We start from the raw sequence: 24240 nt of genomic DNA, 5'->3' as shown, positions 1-24240 counted from the left end.
TAATGTACATAAAGGAGGAGTAATAGGGGACGGGAGCTGAGGAAATGTTGCTCTAAGTGAACCATAAAATATTAGCATACTGTGTTACATCGCTCAGCCACAAGATTCACTGACATGTTCTTTTGGTGTTAGTTGGGGGAGTATCTAGAGGGTCAGCTTGATGTTCTCTATGCTACCAGCACTCCTAGTTACCTCTAGGATACAACTGACTTTCTGAGGAAATTACAGAACATCCAAAATCTTTCTGAAAATACCATCCTTGCCACCATGGATGCAGAAGCTCTTTGCACCAATATTCTATATGAAGATGGGTTACAAGCCATAGGGATCACTATCCCAGATGTTACCATGGCAAATCCGATGGCTGACCTATGTAACTTTGGCTGTAGGCAGGGGGTGTTGGGAGCGGGCTGGGCTGAGGGGGTGCAAGGGGGGCTGAGTTAGGGGGTGGAGGTCAGCAACAGGAGAACAGGCAGTGGCAGGGAAGATCGAGCCAGCCCAATCCTCCCTGCCATTTGCCATGTGTTATTCCTTCTTGATCACATGGTCCTCTGCGAGGCCCAAGCAGGGGCAGCAATAGCAGCAGCACCAGCAGCCCACCGGTGCTAGGTGGGCAAAGTGGACCCTCAAGAATGATGGCAGGCAGGTGGACTGAGCAGCTTCTGCCCCCCTCGTTCTACATGAGATAAAGGTCTGGAATACTTGGGTCCCTAGATTATTTTGATTAATTCAAATGGAGTATAAGCCATGATTGGGTCACCGGCACCCAAGGGAGTATGACTCCTTATGTCACCCCAGGGAAGACAACTCTGTCAGAAAATTCCTCACTGTCTTGTGCATAGGTTCAAGAGATCCAAAGGCTATGGGAGTAAACCCAGACAGAAAATCTGGAGTGGAGACCCTAAGGCGGTTAACAGGGAGGATTCGTCAAACCTGCTTTCCAGTATCTCCTTTCTGTCACCGCAGTTCCAAACGTACTAACTTCTGTCTTTCCTTTGGATTCAACCTGGGTGACTGACAGGAGGATAGTGCCATTAAGGCAACACACTTGCTCCGAACACTAGCCCAGGCAATGCAGTGTGTAAGAGGGTGCCAAATGGAGAGGACACTCCATCCTTGCTGATAGCATGGAAACAACATGGGAAGTGGCAGTGGTTATAAGCCCTCCTCAACTGGTGAAGAGGAGGACACCAAGGGTCACTTTCATTGGTGGGAGGAGTCATCGTGGTCCACTGATCAGCTACTGCCTTCCTCAAGCCAGGCAGCCTCCTGTCTATAAGGTGCTGACTGACCACATCTGCCTTCCTCATTGGGTGCATGGGGATAAGCGAAAAATCGAAAATTAGATGTAAATGACATACCTACCGAAAAACAAAATAATAAATCAACTTGGCTGCAGCTTGGTAGCTGGAATGCGTATACCACGTGCCTGAGGCTTGAATCTGCCCATGACCTTACAAACACAGACTCAATACGCAAAACAGCAGTCATAGATCAACAGCTACATAAACAGAACAGCAACATCACTGGCCTCCAGGAAACAGGGCTGGCAGATGCTGGCTCAGTGAAAGAAATCAACTATACTTTCTTCTGGAAGGGCTTGAGTTCAGAGGAACACCACCTCTACACAGTTGGATTTCCTGTTCAGAACAATCTACTGAAATCTATAAATATGCCCACAGCTGAATTGGAAGGTATTATATCCTTGAAGATTTGCACCCAGTCAGGATATGTCAACATCATCAATGTTTATGCATCCACTTTGGCATCATGCACCAAAGAAAAGGATCAATTTTATTATTACCTTCAGAAAGTTATTGACTCCTTTCTAGCTGGCAAATGACTGTATATGCTTGGCAACTTCAATGCAAGAGTCAGATGTGATCATCAGTCCTGGCCCATCTGCCTCAGTCATCACGATATTGGGAAAATGAATGAAAATGGTCAAAGGCTTCTCAAATTCAGCTCTCAGAATCAGGCAGTGTGTGATTTGTCTCCTGCCATCCATCTCCCGCCTTCGACAAAAGGCTAGGCACCATACCTTACCCCTTGCTAATAGCCATCTATGGACCTAACCTCCAAATATTTATCGAGCTCTTTTTTAAACTCTGTTAGAGTCCTGGCCTTCACAGCGTCCTCTGGTAAGGAGTTGCACAGGTTGACTGTTCGCTGTATGAAGAAAAACTGGGTGATGAACACCTTTTCAAAGAAATCCTTTTCAGTGAACTGGCTTGTGGGTTAAGAACAAGAGGAAGACCAAAGCTAAGATTCAAGGATACATGCAAAAATGCCATAAAAAAATTCAACGTTGATCCAAAATCCAGGGAATCTACATCATCAGATCAAAATACCTGGTGATGATTGCTGTGACAGGGCGCATCATTCTTCGATAGTATATGTGCAAGCCACGCAAAAGAACTTCGTCTTCGAAGGAAAAACTCTCAGATTCAAGAATTTGGAAATAGACTGACATGCGGTTATTGCAATTAACTGTGCAAATCCAATATTGGATGGATGAGCCGTGAGAGAAGCTGCAGTCTCAAACACTGACCACAGATCCTCACTGCCTCTGCTAACCACCATCTCTAGAGACAAAAAGGGGCCATAGCACTTAATCGCCTTAAAGCCCCATGGTAGCTGAACTGGTAAATCTACAACAGTACCGATTCTTTGAAGAAGAGGAGCTTGCAAGTAATGTGAACACTTTGTGACAACATAAGCCTATGCCATTCTCTTGCCTTATGTATGATGGCACAACATATGTCATGACAAAACTTTTTTCGTACTTACAGGAACAGGACCGGAGGTGTAGGTAAGAGAGAGAAAGACTGTAGAAATGGCTTAAAAATATCTCTTAGACCATGTCTACACATACCCCTCCCTTTCAGAAGGGGCATGTTAAAGAGACACTTCGGAACAGGTTAAAGAGGCGCTGACATGCATATTCAGTGCCTCGTTAGCATAAGGGCAGCCAGGGGTGTCTCAAAAGTGCTGCTTTTGAAATGCAAACTGGCTGTATGGACGTGGGTGCTTCGAAATAAGCACCAAACTTAGAAATTCCCTTATTCCCAATTCAAGCTCCTTTTGAAAGGTAAGTCCTGTGTTGAAGGGCGGGGGCAGTTGTGGAAGGTTAAGCCTGGCAGTGGATTGGGGCCATGACAGCTAGGTAGGGGGGTTAAGTCTGGAGTGGGTTAGGGCTGCAGGTGGGGTGCAGGGGGGTGGAGTTGAGCCAGAGCTGTGCATGGGGGGTTGAGCCACAGCTGGGCTGTGGTGGGAGGAGTTGAGCCAGAGCCACATGAGGAAAGTTGAACCTGGGTTGGAGGGATTGAACTGAGCTACACAGGTCTGGGGAGTGTTCAGCCAGGGCCAGAGGGAGCCAGATTTTGAGCTGCATTTAACTCGCGCTAATGTGAGTTAGGCACATCTTGAAATTGCACATTTTGAGGTTTTACTGTACAGTAAAACCACACATTTTGGGATATGGTCTCTCTTTTTGTGCTGTGCTTGTGCAGCACCTACTAAAATGGGTGCTGGCCCATCACAGCACTACTACACTATACATAATAATTCCAACTAGTAACTGGCAGAGCTAATGCAAATTACTGCATTGTGCTAATCAGTGAGAAATTGAACGAGAGAAACAAAGAAAAGTAAAGACGATATGTTAAAGTGTGCCCATCTCGGCATATGCTCAGGTACTTTTTGGTACACATTTAGTTTTAATCCTTATAAATCTTATTAATATACTAGGAAATATTATAATAAATGGTTGATAGCATTTTGGTTAAAGTGATGAAGTCTCAGGCAGTCAAACCTCTGCCATTTATTGGGCTGCTGAGGCCTGGAGAGAATCTATTTTCTGTGGGAAAGTTTTGAGCTGTGTTGACTCATAAAGTGCAAAACTTGTGAGCTTTTTTATTATACCTGTGGCCATGCATTAACTTCAGATACATCAGTCACAATATTTAACCTAAATTAGTGCTGATTTGTATACATCAGATTCTTTATCAAAGGGAAACATTTAGATTAATAACAGAGAGGTGGCTGTAAATAATATTACCTTACCCAGAAGCCTGGATCTAGAGCTCTCACTTTATGGTCCTTTTAAGCCCTTGTTTTTCAATGAGCACGTGTGTGGTCTGTGATATCTCAGATGGATGGAAGGAACAGCTGAAAGGCCTGCTCTCTGAGGGAGCTTTAGGAGTTTGGTGGTTTTCACATGTAGTAAATAAAATATAGCAGGTCAGAGGAAGGAAATTCTCACTAATCTTTAAAAGAACACCTCTTCAGACTATGTGGGTGCCGCTCCTTCCTATCGGATAGGACTATTCCTGATATCAGCGAGTGCATGCTGTTTATGCCAGTGATTTGACCTCTATTCCCTTCAGTAATTCAAGCAGCTGAAGAGCATGTGTGTTAACCTTTTTATCTGCTTAATTTGAAAGATCAATTGGGCTAATAAAAATATATACTGAATTTCCTTAAAGTATGGGTACAAAATGAAAAGAAAAAAAAACAACTAGAGCTGCACAGAGGATATAATGCAACATAAAAAACTGAAACAGAAATCACTTAAAGATAAAAAAATGAAATAATGAAAATTGTCAGACTTTTGCTCATTATTTTTCCAAAGTTGAGATTTTGGCAAAAAATGACATAATTTCAAAGTGTTTTGATTTTCACTGCCCTGCATTTTCAGACACGCGTAATTTTTTTTCACACAACCAAGTCTGCCAGAGAATCCAATGATCCATCTTTCCAGAAGCATCCACCATCTCCCTGGCTGCAAGAAAACGCTTAACCTCCCTCTTTTTAAACTGTAGGGCTGAGACCATGTTGCAAATGCCACCTGCTTTCTGTCCCTGTTGACCCTGCCCCCATCCACTAAAGACAGCAGTTGCAAATGCAGCTGTGAATCAGGCCATAAGATGTTTAGTGACCTGGAGAGTCAAATACAATCAATTTCCTGGAGTGTAATAAAGTGGATTGGATTTTTGTCCCAAATACATGGAGCTGTACTCTTGCACCGAAGTTTGAAACTGGATGCTTTCCAAATCACTTGGTTCAGCATTTAGCCTAAGTAAACTATTATTAGTGTTTGACTAACAACTTTGGTTTCACATAGCTGTTTCAAACTATTGAACTGTTCTTCAGGAAATGAAAAACTTACATTTTCCAGCAGTCCAGAGGTGTGTATATAAATGACTTTAAACCCACATTTTCTTGAAGAATCAACTGATTTAAGAGTCTTATGAACTTTCATTGACTTGTAGCATTAACTGTTGTATCTAACAGAATTTAAGGGCAGAATAAAAACCATCAAGGACTGCAGTGCTGAATCAGGAGAGAAAGTATCCATCAACTAGCAAATGCGGTGTGCAGGAAATTCACATGGTATAGTGAGATAAAGAAAACAGGACTTCTATGGTAAATAAAAAAAGATGGAGCTGATCAACAAAGCAGAAATCTGGATTCATGTCCAAACACAAATTTACCCAACGTTTGAGGCTGTTTCAGAACTCCTAATCTTAAAAAATCAAGAGCCAAGAAGTTTGCATAGATTCCAGATCTAACCCTCAATTTCTCCCATGTTCAACTCTGGAATTCTAGGTCAGGGTTCACACTAGTTTTGCAGCTGATTTTATAATGGGATAAAAATGCCATTCATCCATGTCAGACAGGACCACAAATTTCTTATAATAAGATGCACAAATTAATCGCCAGTGCCCACCTGTAAAATCTCAGTGTTATTTCTTTAAAAAAACCTTGAAAAACTTTTTCAAGATATTAAATTCAAACTAGGACATATTGCCATGAAATCAATGCAGTCAATAATGATCTCTTAGAGCAACTAAACAGTCTAAAGAAAAAGTATTACAAAAGTGCCACAAACTTGTGGAATGGATTTAGGGTGATTCCCTTCAAAGCCTCCAGTTTGAGGCTGGAAAGAGGTTTTTTAAGTCAGCTGTCTCATAGAGCTCCATAACTGTATTTGCGCATATTACAATAGCTTTAGTTTTCCATTCACAGATATGATCAGCATATGCAGAGTGTCAGTTGCACGTATGAATTAGTCAGCTGTAGTTACTCTGCCTATTGGACTCTAATGGAGCACTGCAGCGTCTCAGAAATGCCCATAGCATCAGAACAGTAGGCTTCTTGAGCATGAATACTACAATGTGGCTGACTTCCCCTGGTGAGTCTGGCATGTCTTTAGATGTCTGGAATACATTGTACATTATTATTAGGGCTAAACAGTGAGCTTTAATAATTACCAAGGAAACAGCAAAAAAGGAGGGGAAATAACCCTAATCATCTAAAGATAAGTATATACAAATTACAAAGTATTTTGTTAATAGAAAGCAAACAGCTCTAATTAAAGTGAAGCAAAAATTCAATGGTAGGGCTGTCAGGACTTTTGGAAATAACAGGGTTTTTACTTCCAAGAAAACAGTAATGCTCAGTAGTTTCTGATTCCTGTACTTTTATTGTATGCAGGAAGTGTATGAACAAATCCCTTTCATATATGAAGGGATTTGTGTGCTTACCTAGACACCTCTCCCCTGACCTTTGACAGGGTGCCCTTTTAAGTATAGATAACATCATAGGAAATTGGTAAACTGTGTTTATTACTCCAGGGTAGAAGAGATGTTTTGTTTCAAACAGAATTTCACGTTATGTTAATAATTGAAGCACATCTGGGACATGAAAGAGAGCTGGGAAAGTGATCCTTTCCCTCCCCCCTTTACCCTTCTACAATTTTGAATAACATTTTTTTTAAAGCAGCAAACATGCTAAGAAAAACAATATAATCAGGAAAGAGTTCCTCCCACCTCCAGGCAAATAAAGGAAGACATTACCAACTTTTTCCAGTGCTACTAAACTAATTTAAACTCATTTCAAGGCTCGTAAACCAGGGCATAAGGCCATAAAGTATCCATGGACTGATCAAAAACCCTACAAGTAAGGTAATATAGAAATCATTTTAGCTTTAAATGAGCACTGAGAATAGTTTTAGCATGACAGCAATTGGCTCAGTCCTACACACTGTGTATAGCCGGGGCTAGATTCTGCAGCTCTGAAGCGGAATAACACCTTTATCCATTGAGTCCAACAGAATAATTCCAATGGCAAGATTTTCATTTCTAATGGCAGTTGGGCATCCAAACCTTTCATGAATCTTTGACGAGCTCAACAAGAAGGTGTTGGAATAACAAAATCCATGCCACAAATCTGAGTCCCCCTTGCCTTCAGTGGGGAGACAGCAGTAGATAAAGTGAGCACGATGTTCTTGTGGTCCTCAGCAGGACTGCCCCTATGGGCCGTGGAGCCAGGGTACACCTCCTCCCCCTACCACAGGCCATTAAACCAATGAAATTGAGTTCCATTATTTCAGTGCGGCAGGGTGGGGAGCTGCAAGAGGAGTCAGCGTCAACAGGCTCTGGAGTCACAAGTAACTCCTTAAAGAGCTGTAGGTTGCTGATCCCTGGTCTTTAACAGTGACATTTGAGAGGGTCTGACCATGCCCCAGTCTTTAACTGGTATAGGAGATGGCATACATAGTGTGTGGAAAGTGACTCCTACTTCTTCGAATTGCCTCATGTATGAGCACAAGCCCACCAGGGACCACAGACATTGCTAGCAATCCATGGAGACTAGATAACTAAAGGGAATGTACAGTGCTGAAATAGTAGCAGTCTATACCCTTCTCCACACCAATCAGTATTGCTGTCGGCTCCATCCTTCTCCGATATCCTACTTCCTGGGACTCCCCAAAACTCGGTTGCTCCAGAACTGCTCATGTGTATCTCTTTCAACCTGGTGCCACCATGCAGAGCTTCCCATTCCCTTACGCTGAATGTCTGGGACTATTAGGATTCCCTATGAAGCTCAGATAAGCTCAGATAAGCTGTTGGTCTCCTTACTTGGCTACAGATCATTGTAGAGGTTGGTTTGATTCAAGAGACCAGTCATTTTTTAACATGTCTGTTCTTCCAGCTCCTTTGAGTGGGCACCACTTCTGTTTGTTGTGGTTACCCTTGCTAACCAGAAGCTAATAAATGGAATCTCAAGAAAAGAAGGCAGCCATCTCATTTCTGAGTGAGGCCTCCAATTATTTTCAACCCAAGAGCCAACCTGTCATAGGAGAGAACAGAGAGTTTCTCTAATTATCATTATTATAGCACTCATGTAACAAGAGACGAATTCTATTACTAAAAATATTACCTCATGAGTTTTCCCATCCACATTTGAATTAAAGCAGCCTAGGACACTGAAATTTTAAATTGCTTTCTAATATTTACTGGCTCTTTCCTTCCTTTGCATTTCAGCCCATCAACCACCTCCTGGCCTCAAGGAGAAGAGTCAGACCCAATGGAAATGTGGGGTATAGAAATGTTTCTCAACCAGGTGCATGTGTACTCAGGGGTCTTCTGGGGTGCATCAACTCTTCTAGATATTTGCCTAGTTTTACAACAGGCTAGTAAAGTACAACTTTTCAGTACAACCGAAAAGTTCATTCAGGGAATGACTTATTTGTAATGGTTCATATGCCTTATGCTGTAATGTAAGTAGAGTATTTCTATTCCAATTCATTTATTTGACAATAAGGTGATAGAAAGTCAGCAAGTTTTCAGTAGTAGTCTTCTATGATATTTTTGTAAGTAAATAGTTTTTATGTGAGGTGTAACTTGGTGGCATGCAAACCAACTGTGACTTCTGAAATATGTACTGTAATCTAGAAAGGTTGAATGGCACTTGTTTGAAGACCTCAGACTAACTTAGGACAATGTTTCTCAACCTGTGGTACATGTACTTTTAGGGATACATGAGATAAGTCTGGTGGGTACTTATACATTTTTTTAAAAGAGGTACTTTAAAAAAAAAAGATTGCAAACCACTAGGATATAGCAGCAAGGTGGCTCATCAGCTGCATTCCTAGACAAGTAGCCTTTAAAGAGTCAGTTTGCTGGAACATGACTGTTAGCCCCTGTCAAGATTCTTCAGTACATATCCTACCAACGTATCCTCACTGACTAATTAACTCTCCCTCCCTGTCCAACTGCACCGATGGTATCATGCAAACAACAAAAAGTAACCACACAGCCTCTCAGGAACACCAAATCTTTTGTAACTCACTAGAGAGTGGTGAAAAGGAAATAGATCATGTCATGGGGCAAGTGTACCCTCTAATCTTTTGGGGCAGGTATGGTAATTGCTTCCCCACAATTGAGTCCTTATTACCATCCCTTTTCTTTGGATAATGTGGACTAGCAGTAAAAATGAATATGGACACTCTCTCTCGCACTGAGGCCCAATGGACAGAATTAGGGTGATGGCTGTTCCCACAGGGCTGTGGGACCGAATGGCCTGAGTCTATGTGGATTCCTAGTTTGGCTGGGCTGTATGGCTTAGTGGCAAGAGTCAGTAGAGCCACCCACTCTCAGAGCTACTGTCAGGGCCATATGGCACAGTGGCCAAAATCAGCATAACTGCCACTTCTGTGAAGCTGGGTGGCCTTGTGGCCTGAGTCAGTATCACTGTCGTTCTGTGGGGCCATGTGGCCCAGCAGCCTGAGTGAGAGTTACTGCCCATTCCTCTGGGATGTGTGGCCTAAAAGCTTGAGGCAGTGTCACTACCACTTCCATGGGGCTGTGTGGCCTAGTGGCCTGTTAGGGGAGTGTTTTGATACTCTGGGATAGGTGGCAATCAGGTAAGGGGACTTGGATCGTCCCTCCTCAACCAGATCCCAGCTCGGGGCCCTGTCAGTATAAAGTATGCCCACCACTAGAGCAGCACGGGAATCTGCATGAAACACACTGATTCCACTCAGCACCACAACTAGTCACTCTGAGCCACTTCCTACACAGTTCCTGATGCCGTGGTCCCAGCCTCTCTGAGGTTGCTAGGCTCTTTGGCCAGTGTAGCTTCCAATAGCTCCACCCCTCCTTCGGAGCTCTTCAGAGTCTCAGCACCATCTCTCGCTTCCACCGTGTGGGGCTTCTGCTATTCCTGGGCTGGAGCTCACAGCAAGCATCTTCTCTCTTCAGCAGTCAGCCCTGAGTGAACTGAACTGCTCCCTTTTATGCCTCATCTCCAGCTAGCATATGCCCATCAAGGCTGTGAGGGTGTGGCCTCCTTGGCCAAGAAAGTGGCGTTAACCCTTGAAGTATCAGTGCATGGTAAATGCACACTATCACAGACCACCACTTCAGAGCAGCAGGTCACGTGTCCAGGTATCATACTGCCTCATGCAGACTTGTAGACTCCAGAGACAGAACTGTTGTCCAGTGCCCCACTGCAGCACTGACTCCTCCCCTACTGCAGGTGCTATGAGCAGTAGAAAGCTAGCTCACATCTTGTCCATTGATATTTGAGCTAAATAGTTCTTAGGGGAAAAATGTAGAAGGAAATGAATGCACAACAGTGGTGAGGAGCTGAAGTTGATCCAACAGAGGAAAATATCTTAAGGTCAGTGGCCAGACATGGAGGAGGAGAAAAACTAGAGAGAAAAAGGTAAAGGAGACTAGGAGAAACATGTTTTGGGGTGAATATACCTGGAGAGTGATTTGGGGGAAAATGGAGACAAGAAAACAACAAAAATACTGAGCACAGTGTGGAGGGGAGAGGGGGAATGGGAGAAGATGTCTGTGGTCAAGAGAAGAGAAAAGGAAGCAATAGAGGACAGACATCAATAGATTAGGTAAGAGCCAGAAAATCTGGTGGACCCAGGGCCATACACTCAACCTGCTGTGGGTCAAATGTGGGACAAAGTCTGTGGCAAAGATCCACAATGAAAGGCATACACAAAACAGGCAATTCATTCAAAAAGACCATGCTCTGAGTTTCTACAAGTGTAAGGAATGCTCTTCACAAAATCGAGTGTTTACTGATTCTTTAATAGTGATTTAAGTAATTTCCAATAAAAGAAATACACACCAAATTAAAGTGAAATTGAGGTCGTTTCAAAACTAAATGAATGAAGCCTCCCAAAAAGGAAGTGAAACTGAGACATTATGTGAGAAAGAAAGTGAGGTTAAAGGGATGAGGGAGGACTAACTAGTAAAAAGGGGAAACGAAAGGAAACAAGTGATGGATGGATTAAAAAAAATAATAGTCAATATAATGGACTATGGGAAAGAAAGAAATGGAAGTACTGAGAAAAAGAAGTACACAAAACCCCTTACATGTGCCTGACAGTTTATGTAACATTGTTAGTTTTGCTGATTATCCATTTTAGTGTGTTTCCTGAGCAAAAGAAATGGGAACTAAAAGCAGGGCATATACAATTTAAATCCTATAATAGATTCACCATCCCTGAGCAACTTCTCAGGGCAAGATCCTGTACTGCAATCCCTCTATCTCAGCTACTCCTCTAGCCTTCAGTGGTCAGTGCAGTGAATTGGCTGGCAGCCAAGTCAGACAAAGGATCTATCTATATGGAAAGAAAAAAAAATACCACAGCAAGCCTCAGAACCTGAGCAATTGTCTTGGTCTTGCATTATAGTGCTGACAACAACGGCGTTCCAGCTTGGACTCTAAACCCTGAGCTTCACGACTTGACCTCCAGCTCAAGACAGAAAGCTCCACAGCTCAGACACTGGGCTCAGACACACTTGCATGTGTTTTCGCTGTTCAGACATATCCCATGAGTTCCACCCCTTCCCAGGTGGCCAATCGCCCAACTCAGAGGGGTCAAAACTCTTCCACCCTTCCCAGGCTCAATCCTCTAGAGATTTTTCACCCCTTTCTTCCTAGCTCTGCAGAGTTCTTCCTCACTCTACTATAGAGCACCACTTCTAGGCCACCTGGCTCCTGCTGAGGGCTTCTTCCCTGAACTCTAGTCTCCCAAACCTGCTTTAGGATTCTGCCTTGCCCCAGCTGCCCTTTCCTTCAGAGAAACAAAGTGGGCAAGGTCATATATTTTATTAGAGTGACTTTTGTTCGTGAAACAAACATTTTTAAGCTAACCAGAGCTATTCTTTGGGTCCCAGAAATTGACCCAAGAAAATATATTAACTCACCAACCTCATCTCTAGCATTCTGGCACTGACATGATTACAACCACACTGTATGCTTTCCCTTCAGGGGCCAGTCCCAGGGTGCAAGCTCCTTCCTGAAGGCCCTTCTGGGATTCTTTACACAGAGAAGAAACTCAAAGACTCCTCTCCTGGGTCCCTACTACTATTGTCCTGTAGTCCTTTATAGGACTCACCCAATCTGTTTCTCCACTGCTAGGTCTAAGCTTTAATTGCCTGTGTCACATCCTGGTACCATACAATGGGCTAAATGGGCTCTCCAGCTGCCCTTATTCCAGTCACTTCTAGTGTGGCATACACATTCTATCACTGGGGGGAGACTTTTTGAATTATAAGACAGACAGACTGAGGATAGTTAGGTTGCTTATGGCCCAGGGGCAAGGCTATATATAAACATCTCCCCTCTCTATTCCTCATTTGATCAGTGCTCCTACCTCAACACATGTGAAAAAGACAAAGTTAGTTTAATGGGTCTGAATTCTGTTTTCAGCTGTAACAATGTATCCTTACATTTCAGTATGACTGATTTCACCATGGTATAGACTTAGCCAGAGCCGAACTTGTGCTAGAGAATCTAGCTTTATCTGTCTTCACCTCTGAAATTGTCCTGTTAAGTAGAAGACTATTAATTGTGTGGTTTCTTAAACTATGGATTGTGCCTGTAGAATGATTGTCTATCATATGTAATTTAGTAAGACTTGATACTCTGAATAATCTCCAAATAGTTAAAGAAAAGCAGAACGAGCTTCTTCGGTCTCTTTCAGTGGTAAATACAGAGAAAGGGGGAAATCAAAAGTAAATGACATCTTCAGTAATGAAAGAAAAAGCTAGATATCCACAAGACCGTTGCCTAGGCAACTGAATGGAGGGACAATCAAAATCTCTCAATTGCACCCCATTATAGAAATTTTCTACATAGGCCAGTGAAAGGAAGAAAGAGGTGATTGGAAAAATCTTCTGCAGAAATACTTGAACGCTTTACAAGAAGGCTGGTAGTGAGCAGACAGCAGATAATACACAAAATGGCTGCTCACATAAATCTCCTGACTGCAATAATCTTCAAAGCAATATGAACATGGATGACAGGGGATGGGGCAGAGAGAAATTGCTCTGCAGTCCCAAAAGGTCTCTGTCAGACATCAACCCTGACTCCAAGGATAAAAGTGCACTAAAGATTACAGTTTGCAAATATATGTCACATGTGAAATTTGGCATTATACAAGTGAGAATTTTTTCCAAAATCTTCATGTAAATTTCACTACCTGTGTGCCACTTTGGTACCTTATCAGCGTGATGATCTAAGATTATTCATATGACTTGGTGAACTGCAGCAGGACCACATCCACTAATATCATGCCACTGAATAATTTATAAGAAGCACAAACATAGCTGAAAGGAGCAGGCACTGAAGGAGTTCACTTCTTTATGCAGAAGGTAATCACTTAGTACCAAAAGTAGCAATAGATGCTGTAATCAGCAACTTTCTGGAAAATAATCTTACAAGCACTTATAGAATAAAATATTACAGGGTATGAAAGCTAGAGAGCTACATGGATGACTCTAGATGAGCAATATGGATTTTTTTCCCAACCCAAAATGTTAATTTTATGTTACTAAGTATCATATTTTCCCTGACATTAAGAGAAACATTATGGGTACCACCTAGCTAAGAAAAGCAAAGAGTGTTGGTTACCATGTCTGTTACCCATTTGGGGGAGTCGGTTTCTTTTTGCCCTATCTTTGAAAATATTTTTCTTCTTCATGCAGTTTTTATTCCAAACCAGAGTCCTAATGAACATCAAAGCAGCTGTACTGAGGCAGACCACATCAGTGCAAAGTCTTCATTTCAAGAAAAATAGAACTAGTAAGTATAGTTTAGCAAGTGGAAGAGCACTGCATTCTCTAACTTGCTAATCCCTTCCTCACTTAACATCTTTTTAAAACCACCCCTGCATCTCTAAAACCAAAACATAATATTTCCTGAACTTGAGCTAAGCAAGACAAAATGAGTTACACATCTTCCTGGCTGCAACAAGTGTTTGCTGAAAAAGTAAAGAGATATTGCTGGTCTTCACAATCTGATTACATTACCAGCATTTATAATTAGCCAAGAATAATGAGTGGAATATAGTCACTGAAAGCCCCTCAAGGTTTTTTGTTCTTTTTTTTTTTTGATATGTTGCTGATTTCTATTTATTGTGGAGGAAGCCTATTTGGCAAAGGATCAAGTTGATCCCTGTATGCCTTAAGTCTATCTGATATTCTCTTCCATTATTTTCCATTGAAGAGGATTTTTTTTTTAAGAAACACACACTCACATTTATGGACTTTTTTACTGTGTTTTACTTGGCTAGATGGATGTACCAGGAGGGCTCAGGAACTTGATATGCTAGGAGCAGTGTTCCTTCTAATTTTTTCCATGAATGGGCAGAATAAATATTGTTATGTGCACTAAGGCATGCATGCATGTGCCCCACCAATAGAAACACATGTTGCCCGCTAAGGTTGGCTGTGAGAGATCTGCTAATCAAATGGGTGGCACCTGAACCCATCCTGGGCAGCAGTCCAAGAGTTCAACTTACAAGGAACACTGGTTAGGAATCACTTTTTGAAGAGTGGGGTAGGGAAGAACAGACCAACCTTCCACCCCACACCCCAAAACAAACAAAATATAACAAAACAAAACCCTGAATGTATTGGAAATGTGCTTATTCATCTGTTGTCTAGCTCATCACATTTTAGCTGCGTCTACACGTGCACGCTACTTCGAAGTAGCGGCACCAACTTCAAAATAGCGCCCGTCGCGTCTACACGCGTCGGGCGCTATTTCGAAGTTAACTTCGACGTTAGGTGGCGAGACGTCGAAGTCGCTAACCTCATGAGGAGATAGGAATAGCGCCCTACTTCGACGTTCAACGTCGAAGTAGGGACCGTGTAGACGATCCGCGTCCCGCAACGTCGAAATTGCTGGGTCCTCCATGGCGGCCATCAGCTGGGGGGTTGAGAGATGCTCTCTCTCCAGCCCCTGCGGGGCTCTATGGTCACCGTGGGCAGCAGCCCTTAGCCCAGGGCTTCTGGCTGCTTCTGCGGCAGCTGGGGATCTATGCTGCAGGCACAGGGTCTGCAACCAGTTGTCAGCTCTGTGGATCTTGTGTTGTTTAGTGCAACTGTGTCTGGGAGGGGCCCTTTAAGGGAGCGGCTTGCTGTTGAGTCCGCCCTGTGACCCTGTCTGCAGCTGTGCCTGGCATCCCTATTTCGATGTGTGCTACTTTGACATGTAGACGTTCCCTCGCTGCGCCTATTTCGATGTTGGGCTGAGCAACGTCGAAGTTGAACATCGACGTTGCCGGCCCTGGAGGACGTGTAGACGTTATTCATCAAAATAAACTATTTCGATGTTGGCTGCACGTGTAGACGTAGCCTTTATGTCCTCGGCCCATGGTCCTCTCCCACATCCCTTGGGGAACTTTTATCTCAAGCTATGTCTACACTAGAGACTTTTGTCGACAAAACCCAGGCAGCATCCACATTCCCAAGTTGTTCTGTTGACAGTAAATCAATAGAAAGCAGCATTTTTGTCGACATCTTTGTTTTGTTCATCCATGAGGCTGATCTGTAGAAAGCAAGCCAGTCTGAACATTCCGGGAGGCCTTCCATCTACAGAAAGGGCTTCTCCAACACCAGGCATCCCTGTCTGCTGTGCTTCCAGTTGTCCATTTTGTTGAGAGAGTGGCCAGGCAGTCCAACTACTCTGTCAACAGAGCAAATCACTCTTTCAATCCATTTTGCAGCCTGGCCGCAATCTGTCGACAGAAGTTTCGTCGGACTATATCTGCCAACGGTAAATTTGGCAATGGAATGCTCTAGTGTAGACATAGCCTCAGGAACACACACGAGGAACAATCATTGCACTGCTTTGAATGCAAGACCATTGACTGCTTCTGACCTTTGCAAAGACATGCCCTTGGGGGGGGAAAGGTTTGCAGGGCTCACTTATACAAGAGCCAGAAATATATAGTGAATAATAAATGTAGACAATTCACCGCCACATAAATGTACAATCTGTATGGCTAATTTTATGATTAGAGCCCTGCCAATTTCACATCAGTGAAAAGCATGTCACAAACAAGCCGCGTCTACACTAGCCAGCTATTTCGAAGTAGCCAGCCCAACTTCGAAATAGCACGCGTTGCATCGATATGCGCCGTGCACTACTTCAAAGTTGAAATCAACGTTAGGTGGCGAGACGTCAAAACCGCTGTCCCCATCAGAAGATGGGAATAGTGTCCTACTTCGACGTTCAATGTCAAAGTAGGGCATGTGTAGACAATCCACGTCCCACTACTTTGAAATAGCGGGGTCCTCCATGGGGGCAATCAGCTGAGGGGTTGAGATGTGCTGCCCAGCACCTGTGGGGCTCTATGGTCGCCACACACAGCAGCCCTTAAAGCACCACACACCTGGGTATCCTGTGGCAGGAAGCTGAGAGAGTGCAGGCCCTGCATGCCCTCCATAGGCCCTGATCCAGACCCATGGCAGCCAGCCAGACTCTTGAGTGCCCCCACTCATCCAGCCAGTAGGGGAAGAGGCAGCTGGGCCCCTCCTGGATGGATTCTGAGCTCCGAGACCTGCTGGGGCTCTGGGGTGAGGACGAGATGCTACAGGTAATGAGGAGCAAGTGGTGGAATGCAGATGCGTTAGCCCAGCTGGCTGAGAACCTGGTTGCCTGGGGTCACCCTGCTTGCACTCCTGACCATGTCAGGAGTAAAGTCAAGGAGCTGCGGCAGGCTTACGCCCAGGCCTGGGACACGGACAGCCAGTCTGGGGCCACCCCCACCACTTGCCCCTTTTACAGGGAGCTCAGGGAAATCCTGGGCCCCTGGTACACCTCCTCCCCCTGGCCACCCTTGTCACCCTGGCTGAGGAGCCCCAGCAAGCCTCGGAGCTGGAGTCCGGCCCAGAGGTCAGACCTGCACTCCAGGGCCCCCAGAGGAGCTGACCCCTGGGACAGCGAAGGAGAAGGGGTCCAGCAATGGGGAGCTCCTCACTGACCTCCCCTCCCACAGCTCCAGCAGGGCATCCACACAACGGGTGTCCCCCAGTTGTGGGAGTGAACTGTCAGGTATGTACCCCACAAGTGCATACCCCTGGGTTACGGGGCAGGGGCAAGGGACACAGCCAGGGCCCCCACACACACATCCAGCCGACCCCCGCCAGCCATGGCCCAGACAGACCATGGCCCCGGGACAGCAGCACGACCCCCAGGGCCCATCAGCACCTGCTCCTATAGACAGCACTACGCCCCATCCCTGGAAGGGTGGGGGGAGCTGAACCCCCGAAGGGGGTCACCCAGAGGGACACCACACCCATGGCTGGGGGACAGAGGATGGGGACCCAGCACCAGGGAGGCAGGGGTCATGGGCCACAGGTCGAGGCCCAGTACTAATGGCTGTCCTCTCTCTTTCCCGTTCTTTCCACAGCCGCACCATCTGAGGGCTATGACAGCTCTTCCATGTCTGTCATTCTGGACAGCCCACCGGGGACATTGTGCCATGGCAGCCAGCTGGACCAGGGAGCAGCCCCAGGATGAGCCTGCCACCGCGAGAGGCTATTGATGCCATCTTTGGTCTTGGCAAGTGATGGCCTGTCTGCTGAACATCGGTGACTGACACCCTCTTTTGATGGTCCAAAAATTGCCCCAGGAGTTTTGAAGAACTCATGGCTGTTGTTGGAGTTGGCCCAGGACTGTATTTGCTTTGCTTTGTCTCTCCACCAATTGTTTTTAAGGACTCTAATTCTTCATTGTATTTTGGCCTTGGTAAGCTTGTAATAGTGTTTCTTCTGCTGAGTTGTAAAGTTGTTATGCCAGGCTTTGAACGCCCTGGGTTTAACATCAGTTAGGTCCTGCATCTCCTTATCATTAGTATCAAACCAATCCTGGTTCCTTCACTTGGTGTAGCCAAGGGGTTCACCACAGGTTTTCAGAAAGGACCATGCCTGAAGATAGTCCTCTGTTGGATCTTAGCTATGTAGCTTGCTGCTAAGGCTTGGTTGGAAGACAAGCCTTGTCTCATGGTCCTTTAAACCAGCCTGTTTCAACCATGGGTATGTGTACCCTTGAGGGTACACTGAAATCTTCTGCAGGGTACATCAACTCATCTAGATATTTGCCTAGTTTTACAACAGGATACTTAAAAAACATTAGTAAAGTTGGTACAATCTAAAAGTTCATTGAGACAATGACTTGTTTCTACTGCTTCATATGCCTTACCCTGAAATGTAAGTAAAATATTTCTATTCCAATTCATTTATTTGATAATAAGATGGTAGAAAGTCAACAAGTTTTTGGTAGCAGTCTGCTATGATATTTTTGCATGTTTTTGTAAGTAAGTAGTTTTTAAGTGAGGTGTAACTTCATCATCATCAATAACCGTGGGCTCAGCGTCTGTGATGTCTGATGCCTCTCTCAATATTTCTTTCCATCTTTCCCTATCCAGTGTAGAGTGGCTTAGTTTCTGTAGACTAGCTCCACACAAATCTACTACATCATCTATCCATTCTCTGTGGGGTCTGCCTCTCCTATTCGAACAATCCATTATGTCGAATACTAGGGTCTTAATTTTTCGTTCATCTTTCATTCTGCAAATATGTCCAAATACTTGTAGCTTCTGTTTTATAACCTTCTGCAGCAGGTTCTCTTTCGGCTGTATTTTCCCATATAATTCCTCATTGGTGACCTTCTGCATCCATCCTATTCTCAGAATCTTTCTATAACAACTCCTTTTAAATGCCAATATTCTTCTTTTCCTATCTTTTATCACTCATGTCTCACATCTGTACAACATGCTGCTGAATACGCATGTTTTCAAGACGCCCAGCTTTGTTCTTAAGCTAATTGCTTTGCTTTTCCAGATCTTATCCATCGCCTTCAAACTTGCTCTTGCTTTTGCTATTCTATTTGATATTTCCTTCTTACAGTCTAGATCATACATCATGTTGATCCCCAGATATGTGAACTTCCTTACATATTCTATTTCAATACCATCCACACCGATCTTCCTTCCTATTTCCTTATCTCCAAATACCATTGTTTTTGTTTTATCGATGTTCGTAATCAGTCCGTACCGCTTCCCTTCTTCATTTAACACCCGCACCATTTTCACTAGCTTCTCCTCATCTTCCTCAGTGATAACTATAAAAGCAAAGAGGGGTCCTGTGGCACCTTATAGACTAACAGAAATGTATGAGCATAAGCTTTCGTGGGCAAAGACCCACTTCCTCAGATGCAGGTCCACATCTGATGAAGTGAGTCTTTGCCCAGGAAAGCTTATGCTCATACATTTCTCTTAGTCTATAAGGTGACACAGGACCCCTCGTTGCTTATGTAAATCCGGGATAACACAGCTACCCCTCTGATAAATGATAACTATATCATCCACGAACCTCAAGTTGTTAATTCTTTTCCTGTACACAGATATCCCTTCTACTTCTTCCTTGATTTTGTCCATCACTCTCTCGAGATGTGCAATGAAGATACTTGGCAATATTGGATCTCCTTGTCTCATACCTCTACTTGTTTTAAACCAACTTCCCAACTCCCTGCATGTTCTGACCTCTGCCTCCACATTATTACTCATTATTACTGATATCTTTCAACAACCGTATTAGTCTGCTTATGACTCCAGCACCGCCCAAGTCACTTTCTGATCTATACTGTCAAGTGCCTTTTGAAAATCGACGAAGCAAGCATATCCATTTTTCTTCTTTCGTCGAGCTTTCTTCACTATCAGTCTTAGTACCAATGTCTGCTGTATGGTACTTCTGTCTTTTCTGAACCCTGCTTGCTCGTCTGCTATATGTTCTTCTATCTGCGATCTTAATCTCTAAGTCAGTATCATCATCAGCACCTTACCTAGCTGACTTGTTAGGGCAATCGTTCCATAGTTCTTGCACTCCAATGTAGTTCCTTTCTTGGGTATTGTCACTAGCACAGATCTTGTCCTTTCCTTAGGTGTCTTCCCTTTTTTCCATGCTATATTACATAGTTGGTGTATTTTCTGAATCATGCTTTCTCCACCATATTTGATCATCTCTCCCATGGTCTTATCATTTCCAGGGATCTTGTTTTTCTTTCATCATTTCACTGCTTTTTCTACTTCCTCCTTTGACATATCCATCTCGCTCTCGATGCTCGGGGGAGATATCTCTTTCAATTCTTCAGTCAGTCTCTATGAGACACTCGAGTCCAACTGTGCTTTGTATAGATCAGTGCAATATCTCATCCATCGCTGCACAATCTTCTCCCTGTTCATGAGCACTTCTTCGTTCTCATCTTTGATAGCCATCTGCTTCAGTTGCCATTTCCTATTAATATTCCTAATTGTCTTATACACGTCCCTGGTCTTCCATTCACTATAATACCTCTTGATATCTTCACATTGCTCCTCTAACCATTTCTCCTTATCCTTTCTGGCTGCTTTCCTTACCTCATTGCATGTCATCCTATGTTGCTGTTCTGCCATCTCAGAAACATCTCTTCTGATCTTCGACGCTCTTTTCTCTTGCACCAGCTTCAGTGTCTTCTGGGTAGTCCACTTCTTACTGATCTATTCTTCTTCTGGAAGAGTCTGCTCAATTGCCTCTTCTATAGCGATGGCTATCCCTGTGACCCCCTTATCTAGGCCTTTCTCTGTGGTGATATTCTTAATTTTCTATTCAAGCACTGTTCTGTATGCATTCTGTCTCTTCCTCACATAGCCTCACCACATGTTTTCTTTTCTTAAACTGTGTCTTACATTTTGTTTTGAGTTTTATCTTGATGTTTGCAATCACTAGACTGTGGTCTGAGTCTATACCCGCTCATTGGAAAGTTCAGCACTGCTGTACTGAAGTTATCCATCTTCTTATCAAAATCATATCTATTATGTTCTTGGACTTCCTGTCATTTCATCGCCATGTCCACTTCCTACAGTCCTTTTGTTGGAATCTCGTGTTGCAAATCACCATCTCATGTCCTGTAGCAAACTCTTAACAGTTTCTCACCTCATTCATTTCTTTCTCCATATCCAAACCTTCCCATGACTCTCTTCCAACCTTCATTATCTGTTCCAACCTTCGTATTCCAATCTCTGCTGATGATCAACACATCTTTCTTCAGTATCTCCTCCACCATCTTTGTCAAGTCTTTATAAAATAGCTCAATCTCTTCCTCTATACTGTCTGACGTGGGTGCATACACCTGAATGACTGAGATGTTAAACGGTTTTGCTTTGAATCATGTGACCATCATTCTTGCACTCCCCAGTTTGTATCCTAATAATGCTTATCTAGCTGTTTTGCTAAGAAGGAATCCAACTCCTGCTTCATGCTTCATTTCGTTTCCTGACCAAATGACTTCACAACCGCATATCTCTCCTGATCCTGTCCAATGCATCTCTGCCAGTCCAAGTATACCACATCAATATCTCTCCATTTCCTTCCAAAGCATCTCTAATTTTCCAGTTGCCCACAGTGTTTGGATGTTCCAATGGATAGCATATGTGTTAGGTGTAAGTTTCTTTCGGTAGCCAACTTATCGACCCAACCCCGATCGTTTGATTGGTATCACAGACCTTGTTTATCTGGGCGATGTCCAAGCCAGCATCTTTTAACATTTGGTTGTACTGGCATCAGAGTTCATTCGTATTGTTGTTTGATGGTCAGTGCATCGACACACATCTGACCAACCCTCCTCCTTCATTCAGGCTTGGGACTGGCATGGAGCTTTCAGTGGTTTCATGTGGTATGCAAAACAAATCCGAATCCTCAAAAGGGTACAAGAGTCTGGAAAGGTTGAAGGGCTCTTGTTTCAAGACCTCAGGTTACCTTAGGATCATGTTTCTCAACCAGTGGTACACATACCCTTAGGGATATGCAAGACAAGTCTGGAGGTGCATACATTTTTTTTTTAAGTTTTGCTTTAAACCTCATGTTGATCCTCTTGAAGGGGCTTTTTTTTTTCAGGGGGCAGGTGGGGAAAAGATGCCTTGGTGCTAGTTTGAGCAACAAAAGGGAACAGATAAGGGAGTAGTGGTTGGTGGTTAGGAAAAACTTCCTAACTATCAGGGTGGTTAAACACTGGAATAAGTTACCTAGGGAGATTGCGGAATCTCCATCACTGGAGATATTCAAGAGCACATTAGATAGACACCTATTGGGGATGGTCTAGATGGTGTTTGGTCCTGCCATGAGGGCAGAGAACTGAACTTGATGACCTCTTGAGGTCCCTTCAAGTTCTAATATTCTATGATTCTAAAGGTGCTGTCACTTCACTAGCACCCCAAGTACCCTGTGCTACTGATTGGCCAGTTGCCAGGCTTAATAAACACATTACAGTCTACCTGCCTTTGCTTCCTGATTTATTTTCAGTTTGCAAACATACTTTTGCAAACTCACTCCATGTCCCTATGGAATGGGGGATTGCCAAAGCTTCTCCAAGAGATCTTGGTTCAAACTGTCCTGTTTTCAGGTTTTGTTCACTGACTGTTGTGACACTGCTCCTACTTTTCCCATTCACTTTTTTAGGGTGGGAGAAAGTTTTTGTGCATCAGTTTGCTGTGGGCTACCAAACACAAGTAAACCTATATGGGGACAATGTAGCCATGCTTGTGGTGTCTATGTGATGATTGTTCCCAGCCTTCATGGAGCTTAAACATGTTTGCTGGTAAAACCATGACTCGCTTCTGGTATGCCTACCTTGGGTTTTTTATTATGTATGTTTATGGCTAGTACAGATGGACAGGGACACCACTGAAATGTCTATGATGGAGATTGGGGAAACACCTGACTGAAGCTGGTGAGCATGATGTCCACCTGTGATTCAAATTTAAGGGGCAGTTAAAGTGCATTCTCACATAAGATAGCCAAAACAACAGGAGCCACTGCTCCAAACACAGACTGCGTGTAAGGCTCAGCAAAGGCACTCAATGAAAATGCAGAGGCTGAAGTACTCTTTGGTGGCATTACTGTACGACCAGAAGCCTCCTCAGAGACCAAAGAAGATATCAAAAGAAGCATATGCACTGGCTCCAATAGAAAGCCAAGAGAAGTTTTGGAGAGCAAAGCACTGGCTGGAAGAGACAAGGAATTTTTAGCAGAGAACCTGTTTCCTGTACATTGTGAGAAGAGAACTACATGTACTTTCTCGATAAATGAACAAGATTGCATCAAAAATAATTTGACTCCATTATTATTTCTCCTCTTAATGGTAACTACTCAGGCAAAAAATGGGTAACTATTAACAAAGAAGGAAGGATTTGCTCCCAGTATGCCTGGCATACAGGCTATTATAGAGGTCCGATCACATCCTTTACACTAGGACCACACACGTGCATGCACATGTAGATATAAAGTCTGCTCAACAGCCAATAAATGTGGTTTATATCCTTTCCTCTCTCAGGAAGGAACCCAGCTATTTTTAAGTCTGGGTACACATATGGCCAAATATAATGATCTTTCTTATACAAAAGGCATGAGATTTTAAATGCTTAAGATTCCCTACTGTTTCTCTTCCTTAATGTGTTCACCCATTCTTTCCCTGAGATAATCAAAGCTCTTTCAGGAACTCCTCTTATTTATAAAGTTTAAATTAATGACTCAGAGGACAGAAACACATATCTTCATCTAACACAGAACTAATATTCCTATACCAGGCAGCTTGCAAACAACAAGCAGTCCATAGACTACAATTCATTCACACAAATCTTTAAACGGTGGTGAAGAGTCACGTCACATTTTTCTTGCAGATTACTTATAAGAGTGGGGTGACCATCCTGAGATAAATTATTTGTTGCAAATTTTTCAGACAGACCTAGTTACATTAGAAACCATAACACAGAACTTGAAAAACTATGATCCTCAGATTTTGCAGGAACAACAATCTAAGTATATAGAGAGAACATAAAGGAGGAAAGACTACATTTGCTAGAATTCCCCTGAGCTTTTCCACTTCTTTATATCTTGTTGGTAGTCAAGTAGCTCATACACTGAATGGACCTAAAGCGATGGCTACCTCTCTGAGACATACACTGAAGAGGGTGTAACTGGTAGTTCTCAATCGACTATCTCTCAATGCAATGTTAAGTATACATGTGTTAGCTCTAGCATTTTAGAGACAGAAGGTGGATGAGGTCATATCTTTCATTGGACCAACTTTTGATGGTGA

This window comes from Carettochelys insculpta, chromosome 3, assembly GCF_033958435.1.
Source record: "Carettochelys insculpta isolate YL-2023 chromosome 3, ASM3395843v1, whole genome shotgun sequence".
In the NCBI taxonomy this organism is placed as follows: domain Eukaryota; kingdom Metazoa; phylum Chordata; order Testudines; family Carettochelyidae; genus Carettochelys; species Carettochelys insculpta.
This window is presented reverse-complemented; position numbering follows the sequence as displayed.